Source organism: Pelodiscus sinensis, chromosome 31, assembly GCF_049634645.1.
Source record: "Pelodiscus sinensis isolate JC-2024 chromosome 31, ASM4963464v1, whole genome shotgun sequence".
Lineage (NCBI taxonomy): Eukaryota > Metazoa > Chordata > Testudines > Trionychidae > Pelodiscus > Pelodiscus sinensis.
In genome coordinates, this window is record NC_134741.1 from 6,297,473 (window position 1) to 6,319,640 (window position 22,168).

The following is a 22,168-nucleotide window of genomic DNA, read 5'->3' on the forward strand; positions in this document are numbered from 1 at the left end:
CTTGTTCGGGAAGGACTGGCAGGGAAAAGGGAGGAGGAGTTTCCTTCGATATGAAACATGCAAACACTTGGCCTGAGGCAGAGTTGGACACAGCAGACAGACTTCTCAGGAGTCTCTGGGTGAGGTTAAAGGGGTAAGACTCCAGGGGATGTCACACTAGGCGTCTATTCCAGACACCTCCCCAGGCAGAAGAGGTGCCTGAGGCTTTTTAAACAATTAACAAAATCATCCAAAGCGCAGCTGGTTTCACACACACTCAGCCTCACCCACAGCTGGGAGGCAGTTTGCAGGGAGCTGAAAAGAAACAGAAGAGGGGAAATGAGCCTGGCAGAACCAAGTCTTGGGATTCTTCTGTGTCCAGATGTGCTAAGCAGCTGGCAGCCAAGCTCCCAAGTGCTGGTCTGTTCCCACGTTCCCGCCCTCCCCAGGCAGGTGAATCCCCTCTGCTGGATGTTACAGGCTGGACTTTGCCTGCCTGATTTTAGCCAGGGAACTGCTCCCAGTGAGGCAAACATGACACCCCCTGCCCTGCGGAAACCAGCCCCTTGCCTTATGGAAGAGGGAAGGAGCCCCTGGAAGCACTTAGCCCCTGGCTGGCTCTGCCTGTGGAAAAGAGGAAGCAGCAAATAGCTATTGCTGGAGAATGTGGGTATCGATCCCACTACCTCTCGCATGCGAAGCAAGCGCTCTACCACTTGAGCTATAAGTAGCTTGTAAGTAGCTGCCTGTAAGTAGCTTTTCCTGCTCCACCCACCTTGTTCCAGAGCCCACAATGTCCCTTCTGATAAACCCTAAATCTAAAACTCAGCAAATACCCAGAGAAGTTGTGGTTCCCTTTGCAAGACTCTGCACAGCTTAGTTCTAATCAGCCGGTCTTCCCTAGAGCCCGGAACATCGACCGCGGCAGCGTCGCTCTTACGCCCAGTGTAGACACGGCCTTAGAGTGTCACAAACTAGCCCCAGACACATTCCTGGCTAGGACCAGTCACAGTCTGGGCTCAGTGAGGCTCCGTCCTACCTGAGACGTGTGTGACACAAAAGCCTCCTGTTCCCTGCCCGGTTCCCAACACTGGCTGCAGACCCAGCGATATTTGGTGCCTTGGCTGCCGTCCCTGCTGGCAGGGAGCTGTCCCACACCTGCAGTTCATCCGCCTCCCGGTGAGGCAGCAGCTCTGTGAGGGGGAGAAGCCGGGGAATTTCCGAGCTGTGTATAAAACCATCACTGCCGGCCCGGGCTGGGCCACTGCACTGGCATCCCTCATGTCTGGAGCATCCGCCAGGGAAAAACTGAAACCGCATCTGGAGATAAGGGGTCAGGGTCCCTCCTGGCAGGAGCTATAGGGAATGGGCTACCTCTACTTCTCCACAGCAGGAAATACTGGACCAGGGGTCCCTCCACCCCTCTCCAAGAGGAGCTATGGCACCAGGGGACCTTCCACCCCCCAGCAGGTGCCAATGGGTGCCATGGGGGCTCACACACAAACAGGGGCACACGCCCTCAATATCGGTGCCCAGGGCAAAACTTGCTCTGCTCCTGGAACAGGAACAGTGACTAGCAGTGAGGCCCCTCCCTGGCAGCACCGTGTCAGACGGTTTCTTCTCGGCCTGGTGCCTCCTGAATGCTGGGAGGAGCTGCCTGGCCCGAGGGGCTGCAGTTCCCTGGAGAGAGGGGCTGGCTACACCTACCCTGCAGACTTCTTGCTCAAGAACTGTTTTGTGCAAAAGGTCTTGCACAACAGTGTGTCCACACTCCCATGTGCTTTTGCACAAAAGTGCTTTTCTGTAAGAGCGCCCATGGCAGTGTGGACGTTCTCCTGCGCAGGAAAGCTCTGATGGGCATTTTAACCATCGGGCTTTCTTGAGCAAGAAACCCCTGTTGCCCGTCCACACTGCCTCCTTGTGGATGAGTTATTGGGCAAGGGGCCTTATTTCTCATGGGGAGAGGAATAACTCTTGTGCAAGAAGCCCTGTTTTCTGATGCTGTACTATACATTTACATGTGCAAGAACGTGCCTGCAGTGTAGACGCTCTGCAAGTTTTTGCACAAGAACAACAAAAAGCCTGCAGTGTAGATGTAGCCCTGGAATGTAGACAGAGTCTGAGACAGGCAAGGAAAGGAAGTGGCCAGAGCCTCCCCTCAGCAGGCTGGTCCTCAATAGGCTGGGTGCGTCTACACAGCACCCTCACCTCGAAGTGAGCTGTGCAATGTGAGCGGCTGCCTGGGACCCCAGGGGAAGGTCTGTGGGGAGTTTCCAAGGCAACAACAAAGTTTCATAATCTACACTCATTTGACTGTGATTTATTCCTCCACTAGCAAGTGTGTCTCAAGGGATGAGAAATGCAGGGCCCAGGTGCAGGGAGCCGGGTCACATTCTCCTGCCTGAGTCTCAGTCCTGGCTGAAGCCTGGCTACAGAGAGAAGAGGCCAATGCAAACAGCCCATGGCAGCGAGGGAGTCAGTATGTGGGTGGGTGGAGCAGAGAATTGGGGCAGAGCTGGGCTCTAACTCACTAGGGGTGTGTCCCATAGCTCAAAATAAGTGATGCAATTGGGTAGCTCATTTCAAGTCACTTTTGAAATAGCTTATTTTGTAATTTGGCGCTGGCTACACAGCACTTAGTTCCAAATAAATCGCTATTCCGAAATGCCCCTCACTCCTCGCGCCATGAGGGACGTCGGAATAGCGAGCCCGTTATGGTTTGAAATAAGGGGCTTGCTCTTAAGACGCGTCAGTGTGATTTGAGCACCACGTCCCCTAAACCTCCGAGCTAGCCGGCCCACGGGTGTCAGTCCCACAAGTGGCCCTTTCAGAAAGGAGCCTCAGGCTGCCACAGAGACCTTGTGGGGTCTAGAAGAAGATGGGTGGAGCTGGGGGTGTGTTCCCATGCAGGGGAGTTAGCTCAAATGGGAAACCCCTTACTTTGTGTGTGAAAAGTAGTGGGATTGATGCCCATGGTCTTCAACTGCAGCTTTGTCCTGATTCCTAGTTTTCACTGCTGGGGGCTTAGTGGCTCCTCCCTCTTCCTACCTCCTCTCCCAAAAGAGACAGACCTGGCTCCCCTTTCTTTTCCCCCAGCAATTGCCATGTTGCAAAGCAGAGAGTGGAGATATCAACAGCAACAGTCCATCTGGCTCTGTGGTGCAATGGAAAGCACGTTGGACTTCTAAGCTGCATTGGTTAATGTGAGTCCAGCTAGACATTCAAAGGTTGTGGGTTCAAGTCCCACCAGAGTCACTTTAGCTGCTTCCTCATTTCCAGGGTGCAGCTTTTACAGACCAGTCAATCCTTAGGCTGACACTGGGGTGGGCTGGCATCCAGGCAATTCCTAGCAGACCCCATTAAGGGTGGAGGGAAAGACTAGGACTTCGGGGTCGGGATGGGGGTTGTTCTGAGAGGCTGCAGGTGCCAATAGACCCTACATGTCTCCTACCAGTGCTGTGCAACACGCAGGCTCCGAGCTTTGGTGGAAAAAAGCACCAGTCTAGACACGGATCTTTCGGAAAATAAAACCTTTTCCAAAAGATCCCTTAATCCTTATTTTAAGGGTTTATTTTCTGAAAGATCCGGCAAAGCTCCAAGCTGGAAAAAAGCGGAAGCCATTTTTATGCAAATGAAGCGAGGGGTATTTAAATCCCCGCATCATTAGCAATTGCGATGTGTCTAATTTGCATCCCTTTTACAGAAAAGGGATGCAGTCTAGACACAGCCTTAGTGTAGATGTAGCCTCTGTGAGTTACCAGCAGTGGGGCTGTTAGTGTCGGCATCTAACTAATTGCACCATTAGGCCATGTCTTCACTCAGGTGGAGATTTCTGCTGCAATCCATCTTCCAGAGCTTGATTTAGCAAGTCTAGCTAAGCCTCACTAAATCAAACCCCTAGGGCACCTCCTGCTCTTTGCTACTATCCTACTCCCAGTGTGAGGGCACCACCAAGCTCAACTGAAGGTAAAAACAACTCCAGCTACATGCTGAAGAATGGTGGGAAGAAAAGACCCATTGACCTGGCAACAAGTCACTACTGGGAGTTGAACCCAGGATCCCCTGCTTACAAGGCAGGTGCTTTAGCCAACTAAGCCATGGTGCCCTCCTTGTAAGCAACCTTAAAACTGTTCTACTTTATGGTTCCAGACACCCCCTTCCCATCCCAAAGTGCAGCCGTTCCCCATTCCCCTCCAGCTCTGGCCATGACTCAAGGCCTGCGCAGCCCAAGACATTTGATTGGCAGCTGGTACCCAAAACCTTTCTGTCAATTGTAGCAGCAGGCCCCAAAGGGACAGACCCAAGGCAGCCGCCTGGTCCTAAGGCTGGGCCTGCAGCCAGGGGGAGGGAGAAGAATCTCTCCTTTCAGCTGGAGTCGAATCAGCCACCTAAGGACACTTGCCGAGCACCCGCTACAGGCCTCTGCTCTGCCAGCTGAGCTATGGAAGGTGCCTGGGGCAGGCTGCTTTGCCCCGTTTGCCCTTGGACGAGTGCCAGGGCAAGAGCCCCCTGAAGGGGCCGGCCTCCCAGGGGAGGGGCAGAGGAACCCAGCAGCACAGGGGTGTCACAGGCGCTTCACCCGCAGAAGGACCCTTGAGTGATCCCGGCAGAAACGCCGCGTCTCGCTCCCTGCAGCTCCCCTTGCTGCCCTGGCAGGCGCTGCCCCTTCCCCCACTGGCCTGGGCCTGGCCTCCCTCCCCCGCCCGGCACCACAGAAAGCCCCTTGGCGTGAGCCTGGGCAAGCCAGAGGCCTCAGGCCTGTCCCCTCTGAGGGGCTTGTGCCTCGGCCTCCTCTGTCCTTGGTGCCGGCTCTCCCGGCTGCCCCCTGAGGGCTGCTGGCCAAAGGAGGCAGCAAGGCAGGTGAGGGTGGAGGAGCAAGTCCCGCTGAGGCCGACAGCTCAGGCTCAAGCCTCCAGCCCCAGCACAAAACCTTCAGCCGGGCCCGTGTGGCTCCCTCCTGCCCCCGCACACGCTCACAGGGGGAAACATGCCCCATGTTCCATCCCCGCGCCAGGCCTGGGCGACGGGCTCAGCCCTCCAGCAGCCCACAGGGCCTGTGAGGGACGGACTGAGAGCAGGGCCCCACGGACACCCCCCGTCCTGCCCCACTGGCCTGCGTGCGGCGCTGGCACGGGACAGGCAGGAACGGCAGCCGGGGAGAAAGCAGCTTGGACTGACGGGCGAGTCTCACTTGCTGACCAGACTCCCAGGCCCTGAGCTCTGGGGCCAGCCCCCCTGTGGGTCAGAGCCCCCCGGCCACAATGCTACTCCAGGGGGCGTGGTTCCAGGGCCACCTAATCCCAGGGCCTGGGGGGGCTGGAGGCCTTTGCCCTGGAGTCTCAGAGCTCCCCCAGTGTCGGCTGCCGCTGGCCTGAATGGTGCTGGATGCTCCTGCTCCCCTCCCAGCAGGCTGGCCCTGCGCAGGCTCTGTGCTCGCTGGAGCCTCCTCCTGCCAGGTCCCCAACCAGCTCTCTGCAAAGCCTCAGCCTGGCTCCTTTCCTGCCCTCTGCTTGCAGGGCCCCTGGAAATGGCTCTGGGCTGATCCCTGAGCCCCAGCATTGGGAGCAGCACTGCTGGGCCCCCAGATCCCGGGCTGCAGCCAGGAGGGGGAATCTCCCGCAGGGCCGGTGGGATGTAGAAAGCTGCTCCCTGGGAACCTTTCCCATGGCAGCGCCCCCAGCCTGGACAGCCCCTGCCCGGCCCAGCCCCCGCCCCAGGGTGGGCAGCATCGGGGGGGGCAGGTAGGAGAGACCCCCCCCTCCTCTTCCCAGAGAGCAGACCCCCCAGGGCTGCAGTGGGAGGATCTGGCCCAGGGCTGCTCTCAGCAGAGGGGGCTGTGATCCCAGCCTGGGGCCAGGGAAGCTGCTACCAGCTCGTGCGGGGCGGGGGGAGCCATCCCAGAGAGGGTTGGGAGGGGGATCAAGAGGGGTGGGGGCAGATAAGAGAGGTGAAGGGGAACAGGGACGTGTGAGGTGGGGCAGGAAGTGGAGGCAGGAGGTGCTGAAGGGAGGTTGGGGGGATCATGCCAGGCATGGGGTGGCTGGGAGCAGGGGTGCATTGGAGGGAAACTCGGGGGGGGGGTCACAGGAAAGGAAAGGGGGCAGAGGAGGTTGGGAGGAGGCTGGGGGAGCAAGAGCAGCCTGGCAGGGGAGGGGGAGATACAGGGCAGGGCTTGTACAGAAGGAAGGGGGGAGATACAATGGCAGAGCCCCCACCCCCATGGGGCAGGAGGGGGGCAGAGGTGACTGGTGGTGGCACTTGGGGGCACCAACTCCTCTGCCCCAACAAAATTTCTAAAGTTTATAACCAGGGTGTCGCAAATGCCCCTTGCCTGTGTGGGTGCCTCTCCCTGCGCCCCTCCCTCTGCAGGCTCCAGTCCCCCCGGGGGAGGAGCTTCCCCCTGCAGCAGCCTGAGGGGAATTTATTCTGTGAATTTTTTTAAGTGTAGATATCTGCAAACACTGATCTGTTAGGGCCCGGCAACAGATTATTTCCTTTTGCAGATTTGTTATTTGCATAATGGATATGCAGATATGTAAATGTAATGTTACCGGTCTGGCAAAAGTTTGTGAATGGGTTTGGCCATCCATGGTATTAAAAAAAGGTTAGCAATCACTGGCCTGATCCATGGGGGGTGGCCAAATGCAAGGCAGGGAAAACACTAGGGCTCTGTCTACACTCACAGATGCTTGCGTGAGAAAAATGCAAATGAGGCTAAGCGTCGAATATCGCCGAGCCTCATTTGCATACCTAATGAGCGACCTTTTTTGCAGAAAAGGCTCTTGCTCCAGAGGGAGCTGTCTACACTGCCCCTTCTTGTGCAAGAAAAACCCTCTCGTGCAAGGCCGCTACGACGATTATTTTCAGGAATAGCGACATTGCAAACGAGGGGATTTCTTGCACAAGACGGGGCAGTGTAGACAGCTCTCTCTGGTGCAAGAACCGCTTCTACAAAAATGGCAGCTCATTAGGTATGCAAATGAGGCTCCATTATATTCTAAACTTAGACTCATTTGCATATTTCTAGTGCAAGAAGCTGGGAGTGTAGACATAGCCTAGGTGAAGGTGGGGGGGGGGGGTATTTTCCCCACCAGGCCTTTGTCCCTCGGAATCCCTGGGGACGTTGGGTTTTCTCTTGTTTGGTTTCCCTTTTCCCTGATTCCCTCCTCACTGCGGGGGAGGGGGCGGCTCTCTCACCCTTTCGGTGGGAAGCCCTGGCACAGGGATGGGCCGGGAAGATGCTCTGAGAGCGAGTCCCTGGGCTATTTGGGAGAGAGAACTTGCACACGTCTGCCCTTTCCTCTATCACCAGGATGGCCGAGTGGTTAAGGCGTTGGACTTAAGATCCAATAGATGTTTGTCTGCGTGGGTTCAAACCCCACTCCTGATAGCTTCCTGTTTTGGACAGACATCCATCTGGATGGTGATTTGCCCTGCTATGGACTGGACTTCATCTCTGAAGGTCCCTTTGGCTATGTCTGGTGGCATGTGTGAGATGTGCTTTTGTGCAAGAGGATCTATACTCTCCTGTGCAAGAAAGCTCTGATGGCCATTTTAGCTATAGGGCTTTCTTGCACAAGAAACCCTTGTCCCGCATCCACACTGCCCTCCTGCACAAGAGGACTTACACCTGTTAGAAAAGAGCGTAGCTCATGTGCAAGAAGCCCTTTCTTACCACGCTTTACTGTAAAACTTCTTGCACAAGAGCGAGTGGGCAGTGTGGATGCTCTGCGGAAGAACGGCCCTTCTTGCACAATAACCCGCTGGTGTAGACACAGCCAATCAGTGCGGACACAGCCTTCCAGTTCTAGTCCCAGTTCTGATTGGCTGAGCTGGGAGGAAGTCACAGGGAGGAGACTCAGGACTTCCTTGTTCTCCTTAAGTCCCAGCAAATGAGCCAGAACTTCTCGTCTGCTCGGGGAATTGTTCTGTTTCTCGCCAGTGGTTGTCTCTGAGCAGCTCCTGAGTCTCTCTGTGTCCCGGTGCTTCTAACCCACTGGCTGAGCCATCCCTAGGCTGGGCTGTGGGGCTGTATCTCACTGGAGGTCACGTTATTCTGATCAGTCAGGGTGTGAAACTCCAAACTGAGGGGGACTTTCAGCATCTGGGTCCTGTGCCCAGGGCTGCCCCAGACTGGCTGTGTGAGGTCAGACAAGGCCCTTTGCCTTTCTCAGCCTTTGTCCCTCCCTCTTATCAGTTGGGGGGAACAATCCCCTCCTGCCTGCCCCATGGCGGAGGAGTGATGTGAGGGTGTTGCTAGCAGTAGTGAGTACTAGGAGGTGTCCTGTCACCTGGGCTCCGTGTAGGGTGGCCAGATGGTTTCTACTAAAATACCAGAGACACTTGACATGACACCACAATCGACATTATTGTTATTTAGAAAATACTGGACATTTCTATTTCTATTTTCTCAGTTTGTTTCCTGATCAGAAAGCTCAAATACTGGACTGTCTGGTTCAAAACTGGAGACCTGGTAACCCAGCTCCATGTCAGCAGGGACACGCAGTTGAACATCTCCCCCTATATGCTGGCCCAGCCTTGTGCCTGCTGCTGGGGCTGACTCCCCCCACGTCAGCGGGGCCTCCTGCCCCTGTGCTGCTGCAGCAACTGCCAGTCTGCCTGCACCCAGGCCTGGCAGCCATGTCGTCTGGGGGCAAGAGCAGGGAGAACGGCGCCTTCCTAGCCCAGCCCGGCCCCCCCATCCCATCGCTGAGGGAACTTTCCCCCAATGCCAGCCCCATGCTCAAGGGCTTTGGAAAAGGGCCAGGCCAAAGTAGCTCCCCCCTGGCTCCTACTGAGCCTCTGCCAGAGCTGCCCCTCCTCAGGCTCTGCCTTGTCACCAGACAGACCCTGCTCTGCTCCAGCCCCCTCGCTCTGAGTCACTCCTGGAGCTGGTGGGACTAGACAGCTGCTGTCCTATGGGATGTGGCACTTCTTGGGAAACCATCTCTCAGTCCCCATGGGGAAAGCAAGCCAGGGCTTCCCAATCAAACCTCAGGTCACAGTTCAATACCCCAGGTGGGACTTGAACCCACAACCCCTGGCTCCGGAGGCCAGTGCCTTGTCCATTAGGCCACTGGGGCCAAACTGAAAAAAGAAGAGAAGGGACAGAAATTCCCTGTCCCAAAGCCTCACCCCTCACATTGGCTGGGCAGACACGTCCCTCCTCTCTACCCCAGCAGACACGTCTGCAGCCCCTGGCAGGGAGGCAGCTGGGCAGGTCGCTGCAGAGCTGAGCCCGGGCTGGCAGCAGTGCAGGCTGGTTGGCCACAGCCCTGGGAGAGCAGCTGGGGGGCTCAGCTGGGGGGCAACGGGCCCGTGTGCTCTGCTGCTCACTGACGAGCTGGCTGCCCAAGTGCCCCCACAGACGCTTCTTCAATCCCCACCCCCCTCAGCCGCCCACCCCCAGCCTCTTCCAGCACAGCCTGCCCCCCCCCGCCCCCCCGGGCTTCCACAGGGGCCTCTGTCCCAGGGGGAATGGGGAGCCCCTGCCCCCGGCACCCACCCACCCTGCTGCTCCCACCAGAGCAGAGCATTCACCCGGCACAAGTAAGTGCCTCTGTCCCCCCTGACCCCGGCTGCTGGGTTCCCTCCTGTTTAGCTGCCTGGCCCCAGGTAAGGTCACATGAGACTGCTCATATCACCCCCTCAGCACGGAGCCCTGGGCAGCCGCCCTGCTCGCTCAGGTCTCAGGCTGGCAGGGCCTGCAGGGATACTGGGTTTGAATGACAAGGTGTTGGAGCAGCTATTAAAAGGCTTCTTCCTTGGCAGGGGCATTGTGCCTGTGGATTGGCTATTTCTTGGATGCCTGGTGCTTGCACATGCAGCTGGGCTTTAGCAAATCAGAACAATGCGAGTCGTGAGTAACCCAGCGCCTCTGGAAATGGGAGTGGAGTAAAAAGTACAATATTGTCTAAAAAAATAAAATAACTTGAATAAAAATCAAATTGTGACAAAAATAAATTACTTGAGTAAAGTACAAATACCCAAAAAAGGTCTTGAGCAGTGTAATCAAGGGTTCTTGGCCCCTTGCTCGTCTGTGGATTGGCAGTTTGTTACCACTGACTTAGAGGAGCCCCAGGAACTGTAGTTTCAGGAAGAAACAGCAGGAGATTTTGATTGGCTGCCAGGTGCTCCACATGCTAATAAGAAGGCATGTTTCTGTAAACAGAGACATGGAGCATATGCTAATATACAGATTTCTAAACCTGGTGGAGTGTGTTTGAATGGGACAAGTACTTTGCTGAGATTATTTCTGTTTTTTAGTTTTCTAAGTGTTGTGTGAAAACATTCCCCATGAGGAGAAAGTGAATGCACATGAGTGTGGGTGTGTAGTGAACAAAGCCCTGTTAAGACTGTATTGTTAGGGGTCATTTCTGTAGTTGGTATTTAGAGAAATATTGCTGAATGTGGTTGGTCTTGCTAACCATGAGGATAAGTGGCAGTGCTCTTTTCTAAGCATGAAGTAAGCAGACAGTATTGCTTTAATGTAGTTGCTGTCTGTTGTTGATGATTGTTCTTTCTTTCCTGTTGGGAAGCTGGATAAAGAGAGCCCAGACTGAGTGGTTGGCTACTGTTAAAAAATTCAGAATTAGTTTTGTAGTAGAGAGGAATGGGGATTTCACTTTATCGTTTTGTCTTGGCTTTTGTTTAATTCCTGGATTTACTTAGGTTACATCTACACTGGTATGATTTTGTGCAAATACTTTTAATGCAAGAATTTTTGCATTAAAGCATTTGTACAGGAAAGCACCTACACTGGCATGTGCTTTTGTGCAAGAGATGTGCTTTTGCGCAAGAGCATTCGTGCCAGTGTAGATGTTCTCTTATTTAAGAAAGGTCTGATGATCATTTTAGCCATCTGGCTTTGTTGCGCAAGAAATTAACGTTGCTGTCTACGCTGGCCCTCTTGCGCAAGAATACTTGCACAAGAGGGCTTATCCATGAGTGGGCGCGTCAGAATATTTGCGGAAGAACCACTGATTTTGTACATTACAAACTCAGTGTTCTTGCGCAAATACTCGTGGCCAGTGTAGATGGGCGGCAAGATTTTGCGCAAAATCTTGCCAATGTAGACATAGCCATACTGCTCAGCTGTGTCTACTCTGGACCACTTATTCCGGAAAATCAGCCACTTTTCCGGAATAAGCTGCGAGGTGTCTACACTGGCCCTTGAATTTCCAGAAAAGCAACGATGCTCTACAGTACAAAATCAGCCGCTATTCGGGAAAAACTATTCTGCTCCCGCTCGGGCATAAGTCCTTATTCCGGAGCACTGTTCCGAAAAAGGGCCAGTGTAGACAGCCCAGTAAATGGCTGTCGGGGCTCTTTTCCGGAAAAGCGCGTCTACATTGGCCACAGACGCTTTTCCGGAAAAAGGGCTTTTCCGGAAAAGCAGCCTTCCAATGTAGACGCTCCTTTTCCGGAAAAACTGAAAACAGAATAGTATTCCGTTTTAAGCAGTTCCGGAAATTCATGCCCTGGTGTTTTCATGCTTTTCTCTCACCTGATGCTGGGCCTTTTCCATGTGCTTCTCACACTGGATTTAATTAGCCCCTTGGATCTGCCTCATGCCTTGTCCCCCATCTGTTCCCTAGTGGCCCTGCGGGAGGCAGAGACTAGCCGCAGCCCAGTGTTAATTATCCCTTGGGTTAGTGTCTTTCTCCCATAATGTGTAGCTAAGATATTTGTTAGTAACTGGCAGGCGCCCCGGGGGCTCACCCCCGAACAGAGACACATGACCTCAATATTGGGGCACAAGACAAAACTCACCTGCTCCTGGAACAGGAACACTGACTAGCGGTGAAGCCCCTCCCTGGCAGCACCCAGCAGTGAGAGCTGAGTTGGGGGGAGAGTTAAAAACAGGGGGAGAAGGCTCCATGACTGTGTCAGAGGGAGGCTCTGCCCTGGCCAGTGGGGAATCATTGCTTCTTCGAGGGGCCCAGGCCTGGTGGGTCATTTCCCCAGGTTAATGAGTGGGGGCTGGAGCCAGTTCTGTGTTGTCTCCTTCAACAACTAAAGTGAACTGCTGGGCGCGCCACAGAGCTTCCTCCAGGGCTGCCCACATGGCAGAGGAGAGGGGCAGTTTGAGTCACCCAGCTCTGCTCCTTCTGAAAATGAGAAGTGTTGTCTTAGCAGTGCCAGAGAGGTGGGAAGAAGCCTGAAGTAACCTCTTGGGTCACAGCTGCTGTCACATGTGACACTGAGGTGAGAATAGTGACTAGGAAGTTGTCACATGAAACCACAGGCTGGTTTCCCTGACTGGGAATTGAACCCAGGCCACAGCAGTGAGAGTGCTGGATCCTAACCACTAGACCATCAGGGACACATGAAACTTGTCTTTTTGCTCACCTACACTAGCCTTTCACAGGCCATTTTCTGTCCACTTCAGGATGGGGGGGGGGCATCCATTCTCCCTTGCCCAGAGGGGACAAGAACAGAAACCAAACAGAACATCAAAGCAGCCAGACTGAGTCATGTGAGTTGTCCAGCTAGCCCAGGATCCTGTCTCATGACAGCAGCCAATTTCATTGTCCTGAGGGAATCCTCAGGACAGACAGTTATTAAGTGATCCCTCCTGTTGCCCATTTCCAGCTTCTAGAATACACCAGCTAGGGACACTTGCCCTGTCCATCCTGGTTAAATGCCATTGATTGACCTTTCCTGCATTAAATATTCCAGTTCTGTTTTGGACCTTCTTGTAGATTTCACCTTCACAGCATCCTCTGGCAAGGAGTTCCTTTAGTTTATTTTTAACTTGGTTTCTGGGCTCCCTGAGGCCCTTTCACACACAAGGGCTTTCTCTGCAGTGTGCTGGGGGAGAAACCCCTGAGCCAGTGACACGGACTGACCTGGGCACAGGCCAACAAGGGGGGTTTCAGTGAAGCTACATGTGAATGGATCCATCTAGTAACCACTGCCAGCCACACGCACAGGGGAGGGGACTTTAGCCAAGGAAGCAAGGACTCTGAGGGAGGGTTGGAAGCAAAGGGGTTAATCAGATGGACGGGAGTTTCCAGTGCTGGGCTGTGGCTAAGATAGATGCAGGGATGTCACAGGGCACTAGCACAGCAAGGGGACCAGAGAGGGCCCTGCTGCACCGAGAGACATGGCAAAGCCTGGGATTGAACCAGGGACCTTTAAATATTTCATCTTAAGCTCCCCACACTGAGCTGCCCATAAACCCCTCTAGCTGGTTATTAACTGTCCGGGATGTCTGGCAGCCGTGTCACAAACATGATGCCGTCGTGCCCGGCCCAGGAAGGCGAGACTGGTGTTTCCTGCCACCTGCAGTTTGACTGGCTCCTTCCCCCCATTCCTGCCTTAGCTCCCGGGCTGACCTGGCAGCTGAAGTGGTCGGGGGCCCAGCAGCCTGGGCAGGGAATGGACTCCCTAAGGGGCGCACGGTGAGAGACAGGGGGCTGGGGGCTCAGGGAGGGGTGGTCCCAGGAGGCAGAGGGCACCTGTGACTCTCGGCTGGCAACTGACACTCTGCTCCTTGCTTCCCTCCCGCTGCTTCACCTCCCAGGGCTTCTTTCTCCTTCCCTGTCCATAGCAGGCAGCTACACAAAGGCAGGTCACCAAACCAGACACCCCTGTGGCCAGCATGGGGCTTGCACCCACGACCTGGGCGTTATCAGCATCAAGCTCTAAACAGCTGAGCCAGCAGCCCACAAGGGGCCCTTTGGGAAAGACCCCACAGGCAGCTGCAGGGACGTCTCTGCCGCTGCCACGAGCTCGTCTCTGATGGGGCCACGGGCGACTCACTGAGATGTGGGCTGGCTAGTGCAGAAGTCAGAGGAGCAGGAGCCTGGGTGGGTTCAGGGGGGCCTTGAGCAGGAGCAGGTTTGGGGGAGGGGCTGCTGGGCCACTGAAGCAGGTGACCAGGTGGTTGGCAGCAACTCTGTGGGCTGGGCACATGGTCCCATCACCTGGACATATGGAGCCTCCCTCTGTGGCTTGGGCTGGAGGAGCCTTGGGTCAGCCACTGCAGCAGCAGGAATTTGGGATCAGGTCACCCCACTGGGGACAATGGAGGGAAGAGAAGAGTTTTCCCTGCCATTAGGGGAAAGCTGGCCAGACCCTTTTAGCCACTGGGTTTGTGCAGACTGGATCCCCCTCCTACCAGTTCTCTGGCCTCAGTCCTGCAAAGCTCTCAGCCTTTTGCGTGTTTCTGCTTCCCTGTCCATAGCAGGCAGCTAAAGTGTGTGTGTGTGGGGGGGGGGGGGGGGGAAAGAGAAAGAGGAACCAGTCACTGCAGTGAACAACCATGTGGCCAACATGGGGCTTGAACCCATGACCTTGGTGTTATTAGCACCACGCTCTAACCAACTGAGCTAGCCGGCCTTCAGAGCCTAAGCTCACAAATGGCCCTTTCAGAAAGGTGCCTCTTCTCTGACAGGGCCACTAGCAACTCACTGTGATGTGGGCTCACTAGTCCAGATGCTTTGAGGTTTGGTCAAGGTGGCTGGTGACTGGCATGGCGCACTGAGACCCAGGGCAAAGAAGCAGCCGGAATCTCTTGCTGCCAGCACCTTGTCTCCCAGCTTCTTCCCTGTTGGCAGCAGCCGCAGCCCCTTTCAGCCACTGGGAAGAGAGGCAGGAATGGGGCCAAGTAGCGAGTCAGGCTGAGGGGGGCAGGCAAAGCTCATCTTGTCTTGCAGGGCCACTGGCAACAGCTTCTCTCTTGTGCGCTGCTGCTGAGGAGAAAAACACCCTGAGAGGGACCAGAAAGACCCATTTAAAAGATTGTTGGGGGGGGCACCTGCTAGCGCCAGGGGGGCAAGAGTCAGAGCCTGGCAGCTCCTGGGGACCACAAAAGAGACCACAAGGGTAAGCAGCAAGCTCCAGGCAGGTTAATTTTTAGGGCCCAGCCCATCTCAGCCAGGCAGACCATAGCATCAGACTGAGCTCCAGGGGGCATCAGACACCCAGCAGGAGGCACAGAACTCTTTCTCTGGGGAGCCTGCAGATAAGGAGCCCAAAGCTCATAAAGTTGGAGGGTTTTGCAGCAACCAGCCCAACCCCAGCAAGTCCCACAGAGATTTGAACTCGGATCACATGATTCAGAGCTCTGAGTGCTGCCTCTTACACCATGGCTACATCTAGACTGGCATGTTTTTCCAGAAGTGCTTTTAACGGAAAAGTTTTCCGTTAAAAGCATTTTCAGAAAAGAGCATCTAGATTGGCAGGACACTTTTCCGCAAAAGCGTCCGTGGCCAATCTAGATGCGCTTTTCTGCAAAAAAGCCCCGATCGCCATTTTCTCAATCGGGGCTTTTTTGCAGAAAAGAAATCTCTGCTGTCTACACTGGCCCTTTTGTGCAAAAGTCTTTTGGAAAAAGACTTTTGCCCGAATGGGAGCAGCACAGTATTTCCGCAAAAAGCACTGATCTCTTACAGTAGGAAGTCAGCGCTTTTGCAGAAATTCAAGTGGCCAGTGTAGACAGCTGGAAATTTTTTCTTGAAAAGTATCTGATTTTCCGGAAAAACTGGCCCGTCGAGACACAGCCCATGGGACCTACATGAGCCAGTAGTGATTCAATTAGGCTGAACTGTAGTCCTGGCTTATGGCCCTCGGACCAGCTTTGCTTGTTTCCTTCCACCCAGAGCCCCCTTCTTCTCCTGGGCTGCAAGGAGCCTCCCTGGGATGCCCTGAGACAGGCACAGGACTCTGCCTCCCCATAACCAGCCCCACCCCACCCAACCGGCTTTGGCAGAACAAAGCGGGGGCGGGACAAGCTAGACTGCACCCTTCTTACACACTTCAAAATGTTCATTCCTAAACAGGACTGTGTGGTGTAAAAGATAAGGCATCTGACTTTGGGTCAGATGACTGAGGGTTTGAGTCCTTTTGCAGTTGTGTTGACTGTGCTTGTGGGTCCTGGAGTCTTATGCTTGGAATGGTTCTGTAACAATGTGTGTCTATGGGAAGGCCTCTAGCTATTTAGCAGATCTAAACTAAAGCCTTCTGCAGCCAGACTGCAGAACAGCAGCAATTAACTGGAGAGCCTGGGCTCACATTCCATCTAAATGGCATTTCAATAGGGTCACACTAGGCTGTGACCAGGGGGTCTGATCCTATTGACCCCCACTGTCACCAAGTAAGAAACAGATCTCAGGGTGGGTAGAGAGAACTTAGTTAACAGTATTTGTCTGGAAAAAACCTGCTTAGCAATAGCTGTGTTTGTGCAATCGGCATTCTATGATTATTGTCCTCGCTTTCCTATTGTTTGTCTGTGTGATCGCTGTCTGGTTTGTAACTGTTTCTGTCGGCTGTATCATTAATTTTGCTGGGGGAAAATCAACAAAGGCAGTGGAGTATGATTGGTTAGGTAAATCATAATAGTATGTTATCTTTGGTTAGTAACATTATACTATAATAATTGGTTAAGCAGGACTAAATTATCACTATCTAAACAGGGAAACGAGAAGGAGACCAGGAAGAAGAAGGAAAAGGGGAAATGAGAAGAGGAAGAAGGAGGGAAAGGGAAAGGAAGGAAGAAGACCAAGGAAGAGGAGGGAGACCTGGAAGCAGAACTCACCTCCAAGGCAGCCTCAGACCAGAGCGGCCAGGACCCCTCTGCATGACTGTTGAAATGGTTTGCTGTGTGAATTCTGTCAGGTGACGTCAGGCCTGGGCACTGGAATTATTTACCAGTTTCCCTGAGCTACTAGGAATCAGAGCTGTGATGGCTGAGTGGTTGAGTGGTTAAGGTGTTGGACTTGAAATCCAATAGGGTTTCCCTGTGCAGGTTCAAATCCTGCTCACAGTGAGGCCTGTGTTTTGGTCACACCCCTTCCTAGGGCAACATGGTACCCAAACTCCGAGACTCTTGAGAAGAAGGTACCTGACCCATCAGAAGGAACACCTGGGCTATGTCTACACTTGTAGCTTCTTGCATGAGTAATATGCAAATGAGGCTAAGTGTGGAATATTGCTGAGCCTCGTTTGCATAGCTAATAAGCCACCACTTTTTTCAGAAGAGACTCTTGCACAAGAAGGAGCGTCTACACTGCCCCTTCTTGCGCAAGAAAAATTCTCCTGTGCAATGCGATTACACCTATTACTTTTCACTAAACACCATTATCAGACTACCCAGTGCACATTCCTACCTTCCTTTGTGCACACAACATACCTGGGACTCTAATTACTGGCCACCTGCCTTTCACACAGATCACTGATGCTTGTGACTTTCAAGTACATTCACATGGCAGCTGTTTAAACATAAGGTGCTTCTATTCCATCATCAGCACCAGAGTCCTTGAGTTAAGGAAGGGCACCACCCAGCATGGGGCTTGAACCCATGACCCTGAGATTAAGAGTCTCATGCTCTACCAACTGAGCTAGCCAGGCTGCACGCAAAAAGTTTCCTAATATCCCATCTCAGGGTAACAGGAGCCAAGTGTTCTCCACTGCCTGACTCAAGGCTCTTTCTTGCCCCTAATGTGGGGTTCTGGTCTGTGGAGAGGTTTGAACTCGAACCCCACTCCCGACACACCCACTTCTTTCCCCACAAGGAACGGCCCCATTTCCATCTCTCCAGGGACAGGAGAAGGGCTCTGGCCTGTTCTCTGCAAAATGCTCAGCCTGTTTCATTTTCTGCAGGAACGAGTGGGATCCATGCGCCCTGTTCCCCAGTGAGAGGTGTGTGTCCTCTTCTCCCCTTTCCACAGACACAGCAGGCCAGGGGGCTATGAGGCCCCTTCCTATCTGGCCTCCCACAAAGCTGGGGTGAAAAGCTGCTAGATCCCAGCCCTTCTGGGCCAAGCCATGGTAGCAGGATTCACTCCCATCTTCTCCTGCCCATGCCCTGGTGCTAAGGTGCCGGCCCCTTTCCTGCTGCCCCAACTCTTATTCCCACAATGCACTTTGTGCAGGGGCCATTGGTCTTTGTAAAAAGGTGCGTGGCTGGGAGCCAGGACTCAGGACGCTTCCCCAAATCGCCGCTCTGACCCGCTCACACTGTCTGGCTGCCTCCAGCACGGGCTGAGCTCAGGGGTCAGGTGAGTGACCTGCCCTGCAGCTGTGATGGCATCAGGCCCTTCCCGCCCGCCTGCTCAGTCTGGAGATGGAGCTCCAGTGGCCTCAGACACCCAGCAAGAGGAACAAAATCTCTCTTATTGAGCCTCAGGGCATGGAAGTCAAAGCACCTGAACCTTGTAACAACCAGCTAAGTCTCAGTAGGTCCCACTGAGATTTGAACTCAGATTGCAGGACTCAGAGTCCTGAGTGCTGCCCCTTACACCATAGGATGGGTGGTGTGAAAATGCAGTGGGCACCTCTGACTCTCAGCTCTCACACTGGCCTCTGCTCTCCTGGCTCCCTCCAGCTGCTTCATCTCCCCGGACTCCCTGTAAGAAATGTGTCACTTTCACCCCTGGAAGCAGCTCAGCCATGCAAAGGGGCTGCCTGGGGCAGGACATTAGCCCTGGAGGGCAGGGGTGGGTGTGGCAGTGACATCACAAGGGCCTTTTGCAGCCCCTCAGCTTATTGGCTAAAGGAGGTTGGGAGGTGGTGACCTCACAGAGAGTCCATGACAGTGGCCAGGTGGGACAGGCTGCAGGGCAGGGGCCATCTCAGAGCCCCCCCCCCCATGGCTTTGCTGCAGGGAGTCTCCTTGAGAGTTGCCCTTGAGGCCTTTTCGGAGCCTTCTCCTTTCCCAAGACTAACTGACCTAGATGACAGACGTCGCTGTGGAGAAGGGAAGAGCCTCCAAGAAGGCCTCTGTAAATGCAGCAGGGGAATTAGCTCAAGTGGTAGAGCACTTGCTTAGCATGCAAGAGGCAGTGGGATCGATGCCCACATTCTCCAATACAGCTCAGCTTTTATCCCTTATTTTCACTGTCAGGGGCTCAGTGGCCCCCTCCCTCTTCCTACCTGCTCTCCCAAAAGAGACAGACCTGGCTCCCCTTTCTTTGCCACCAGCAATTGCCATTCTGCAAAGCAGAGAGTGGAGATATCAGGCTCTGTGGTGCAATGGAAAACATGTTGGACTTTTAAGCTGCAACAAAATACAGGACTGTGTAGCACTTTAAAGACTAACAAGATGGTTTATTAGATGATGAGCTTTCGTGGGCCAGACCCACTTCCTCAGATCAAATAGTGGAAGAAAATTGTCACAACCATATATACCAAAGGATACAATTAAAAAAAACGAACACATATGAAAAGGACAAATCAAATTTCAGAACAGAACGGGGATGTGGGGGGGAAGGTAAATGTCTGTGAGCTAATGATATTAGAGGTGATAATTGGGGAAGCTATCTTTGTAATGGGTAAGATAACTAGAGTCTTTGTTAGGACCCCGCCGTAAAGTGTCGAATTTTAGCATGAATAACAGTTCAGAGGATTCCCTTGAAAGTGCAGTTTTAAAAGGCTTTTGAAGCAGGATGCAGGTAATTAAGTCATTGAGATAATGTCCTTTCTGAGTTAAAATGGCAAGAAACTGTTTTTTTTCTGTATTTTGTTTCAGCTACCCTAGACTAACATGGCTACTTTTCTATCACTCTTTTAAGCTGCAGTGATTCATGTGAGCCCAGCTAGACATTCAAAGTTTGTGGGTTCAAGTCCCATGAGTCTCACTTTAGCTGCTTTCTCATTTCCAGGGCGCAGCTTTTACAGACCAGGCAATCCTTAGGGTGAAACTGGGGTGAGCTTGAGTCCAGACAGTTCCCAGCAGACCCCAGTGAGGATGGAGGGAAGGGCTGGTTCTTGTGGCTGGGGCTGGGAGTTGTTCTGAAAGGCTTCAGGTGCCATTAGATCGTTTTATCCCTCCCTGTCTCCTACCGGTGCTGAGCAACACTCAGGCTATGTCTGCCCTACACTGCTCTTCTGGGAAAAGCTACGCAAATTTCAAAACCCAATTTGTGCAGCTTTTTCTTCTGCTTTTTTTTTTTTTTTTTTTGGAAGAGGCTTTTCCGACATTTGGCCTGTTACACTGGGCAAGTCACACAAGGGAGGCAGCAGGCAGAGCTGGCCCAATGCACCAGCCTCCCAGGGCAGGGAGGCCAAGGCACAAGAAGCTGCCTGGCCTAATTTATCTGGCTTCCCCAGGTTGGCACCCAGGGGCATTATCAGCTGACGTTACCCCCCCTCTGTCACATGAGCGTTGGGCTCATCAACAGGCTGGTCAGCAGCAGCTGCAGTTACCTGGGCACCGCAATAAGAGAAGACCCTGTGTTTCTGCCTGGTTTTGAACCAGGGACCTTTTGTGTGTTAGGCGAACATGATAACCACTACACCACAGAAACACATTTCAAGGATTGGAACTTGGCTGACTGTTCTGTTCCTGGCTCTTTCTAACACCCTGCTCTGCAGGGGGGGGGGGATGCTCCTTGTGAACACTCCACCTCTTGTTCTCAGGGAAGCACCTAATTTCCTCACCAGCACCTTGAGATTTGTAGCTCAAAGCTGGAGCTGCTGTGGAAGGAGGTGAAGCTACAGAAGCTAACCGGGGACAATCAGTGGGCGGAGGGTTATTTTTTCTCCCCCCTGGGCTGATGTGGCTAGGACTGAGGAGAAGAAAATCCTCTTCCCTTCTCCTCAGAAGATGGAAATTGCAGTTGGTTCTCTCTTTGGTTCTACTAAAGCTGGACCCCAGGACTAGACTTTTTCTTTCTAAAACCCTGGCGAAAACTGAGAGCCAATTGCTCACAGGCTGAGAATGTGAGTTAAGGAAGGGCACTGCCCAGCATGGGGCTTGAACCCATGACCCTGAAATTAAGAGTCTCATGCTCTACCAACTGAGCTAGCAAGGCTGCCCGCAAAAAAGTTCCTAATATCCCATCTCAGTGTAACAGGAGCCATGTATTCTCCACTGCCTGACTCAAGGCTCTTTCTTGCCCCTAATGAGGGGTTCTGGTCTGTGGAGAGGTTTGAACTCGAACGCCACTCCCGACACACCCACTTCTTTCCCCACAAGGAACGGCCCCATTTCCATCTCTCCAGGGACTGGTCCGTTCTCTGTAAAATGCTCAACCTGTTTCATTTTCTGCAGGAACGAGAGGGATCCATACGCCCTGTTCCCCAGTGAGAGGTATGTGTCCTCTTCCCCCCTTTCCATAGACACAGCAGGCCAGGGGGCTATGAGCCTCCAGAGGCCCCTTCCTACTTGGCCTCCCACAAAGCTGGGGTGCCAGAGGCAGGCTCTGACTGGGAGACACTCCCAGCAGCCAAGCACATTTCTCAGGCAGCCCCTTCCCTGCGCAGGGGGTACAGGTCACACGCCTGGGTGAATAAGAGCTTGTGGGGACTGGCCAGGGCTTCAAGCAGGCAGCTCCCATTGGCCACAAACAAGCCTGGATCAGGAACCAGGCATGAAGCCTTTTCCTCTGCAGCTGAGAGACACAAAGGGCCCAGCAGCCCCTTCTCTCAGCTGTGCGTGGGGGCAGGGCGAGCAGGGAATCTGCCTGAGGCTTCTTGCTGCCATGTTGGGTGGCTTCATGGGCTGGATCCAGCCCGCTGGCCTGTATTGCCCAGGCCTGGCTTAGAGGGAACCTTGGCTCTGGCTGTGGGGGAGGGGCGCTGTGGAAAGGCCAGTCTCGCCTTCCTGGGCAGGGCATGACAACATGCGGCCAAACATCCTGGACAGAGAATTATAGGCCAGACAGGCCTTTTCTCATAGCCAAAGTAGCTCAGTGGGAAGAGCATTAGACTGAAGATCTAAAGGTCCCTGGTTCAATCCCAGGCTTTGGCATGCTCCAATAGGGGCTAATTACTTCAAGTTAATGGTTTTGCTTAGAGCTGTTATCACAACCTGCACTGTAGGAGAAAAGGGGAGATGAGCTGCATCCTGGGGCTCTTCCTGCTTTCTCTTGGCCCTGGGGCTCTATCCTGCCACAGGGCAGGTACAAGGGCTACAGCTGGGGGGAACCAGGTGACACCACAAAAAACACTCCCTGTTGGCAGTGCTGGAACATGGCACCACATGAGCATGTTGCTAGCACCCATGTCTCCCCCCCTCAGGGCCACTAGAGACGTCCAGCAGCTCTGTCCTTGCACCCTGGGGCTGTCTGTCTGGGCCATGCACTCACACACACTGGCCCCTCCCTTTCTAGGGCAGGGCTCCTGTTGTTCCTTGCTTTACTCAGCCTGGGAGTTGGGCTTATCCCAAGCAGCAGGGGCTGTGTTTACCTGGGGAGACACAAATAGGAGCAGAACCCCCTGTTCCCACTTTTTGTTTGGCTTT

At 53.7% G+C, this 22,168-nt stretch overlaps 13 non-coding genes across 13 annotated transcripts; 6 read left to right on the top strand and 7 right to left on the bottom strand.

Moving 5' to 3' along the window:
• The first annotated feature begins 3,129 nt into the window (after nucleotides 1-3,129).
• TRNAR-UCU (transfer RNA arginine (anticodon UCU)) lies at nucleotides 3,130-3,234 on the top strand. The gene is made up of 2 exons: nucleotides 3,130-3,166; nucleotides 3,199-3,234. It is a non-coding gene; the product is annotated as a tRNA-Arg (tRNA).
• A 776-nt stretch (nucleotides 3,235-4,010) lies between these two features.
• On the bottom strand, nucleotides 4,011-4,084 carry TRNAT-UGU (transfer RNA threonine (anticodon UGU)). The gene has a single exon. It is a non-coding gene; the product is annotated as a tRNA-Thr (tRNA).
• Nucleotides 4,085-7,286: 3,202 nt separating this feature from the next.
• TRNAL-UAA (transfer RNA leucine (anticodon UAA)) lies at nucleotides 7,287-7,369 on the top strand. Its single transcript has one exon. It is a non-coding gene; the product is annotated as a tRNA-Leu (tRNA).
• Nucleotides 7,370-8,989: 1,620 nt separating this feature from the next.
• On the bottom strand, nucleotides 8,990-9,062 carry TRNAR-CCG (transfer RNA arginine (anticodon CCG)). Its single transcript has one exon. It is a non-coding gene; the product is annotated as a tRNA-Arg (tRNA).
• Nucleotides 9,063-10,330: 1,268 nt separating this feature from the next.
• LOC142821673 (small nucleolar RNA U3) lies at nucleotides 10,331-10,546 on the top strand. The gene has a single exon (XR_012898361.1). It is a non-coding gene; the product is annotated as a small nucleolar RNA U3 (small nucleolar RNA).
• Nucleotides 10,547-12,232: 1,686 nt separating this feature from the next.
• Nucleotides 12,233-12,304, bottom strand: TRNAE-CUC (transfer RNA glutamic acid (anticodon CUC)). Its single transcript has one exon. It is a non-coding gene; the product is annotated as a tRNA-Glu (tRNA).
• A 1,947-nt stretch (nucleotides 12,305-14,251) lies between these two features.
• TRNAI-AAU (transfer RNA isoleucine (anticodon AAU)) lies at nucleotides 14,252-14,325 on the bottom strand. The gene has a single exon. It is a non-coding gene; the product is annotated as a tRNA-Ile (tRNA).
• A 2,338-nt stretch (nucleotides 14,326-16,663) lies between these two features.
• On the top strand, nucleotides 16,664-16,753 carry TRNAS-UGA (transfer RNA serine (anticodon UGA)). Its single transcript has one exon. It is a non-coding gene; the product is annotated as a tRNA-Ser (tRNA).
• Nucleotides 16,754-17,261: 508 nt separating this feature from the next.
• TRNAK-CUU (transfer RNA lysine (anticodon CUU)) lies at nucleotides 17,262-17,334 on the bottom strand. Its single transcript has one exon. It is a non-coding gene; the product is annotated as a tRNA-Lys (tRNA).
• Nucleotides 17,335-18,719: 1,385 nt separating this feature from the next.
• TRNAA-AGC (transfer RNA alanine (anticodon AGC)) lies at nucleotides 18,720-18,792 on the top strand. The gene has a single exon. It is a non-coding gene; the product is annotated as a tRNA-Ala (tRNA).
• A 1,366-nt stretch (nucleotides 18,793-20,158) lies between these two features.
• Nucleotides 20,159-20,231, bottom strand: TRNAV-AAC (transfer RNA valine (anticodon AAC)). The gene has a single exon. It is a non-coding gene; the product is annotated as a tRNA-Val (tRNA).
• Nucleotides 20,232-20,665: 434 nt separating this feature from the next.
• Nucleotides 20,666-20,738, bottom strand: TRNAK-CUU (transfer RNA lysine (anticodon CUU)). The gene has a single exon. It is a non-coding gene; the product is annotated as a tRNA-Lys (tRNA).
• An 865-nt stretch (nucleotides 20,739-21,603) lies between these two features.
• Nucleotides 21,604-21,676, top strand: TRNAF-GAA (transfer RNA phenylalanine (anticodon GAA)). The gene has a single exon. It is a non-coding gene; the product is annotated as a tRNA-Phe (tRNA).
• The last annotated feature ends 492 nt before the right edge of the window (nucleotides 21,677-22,168 follow it).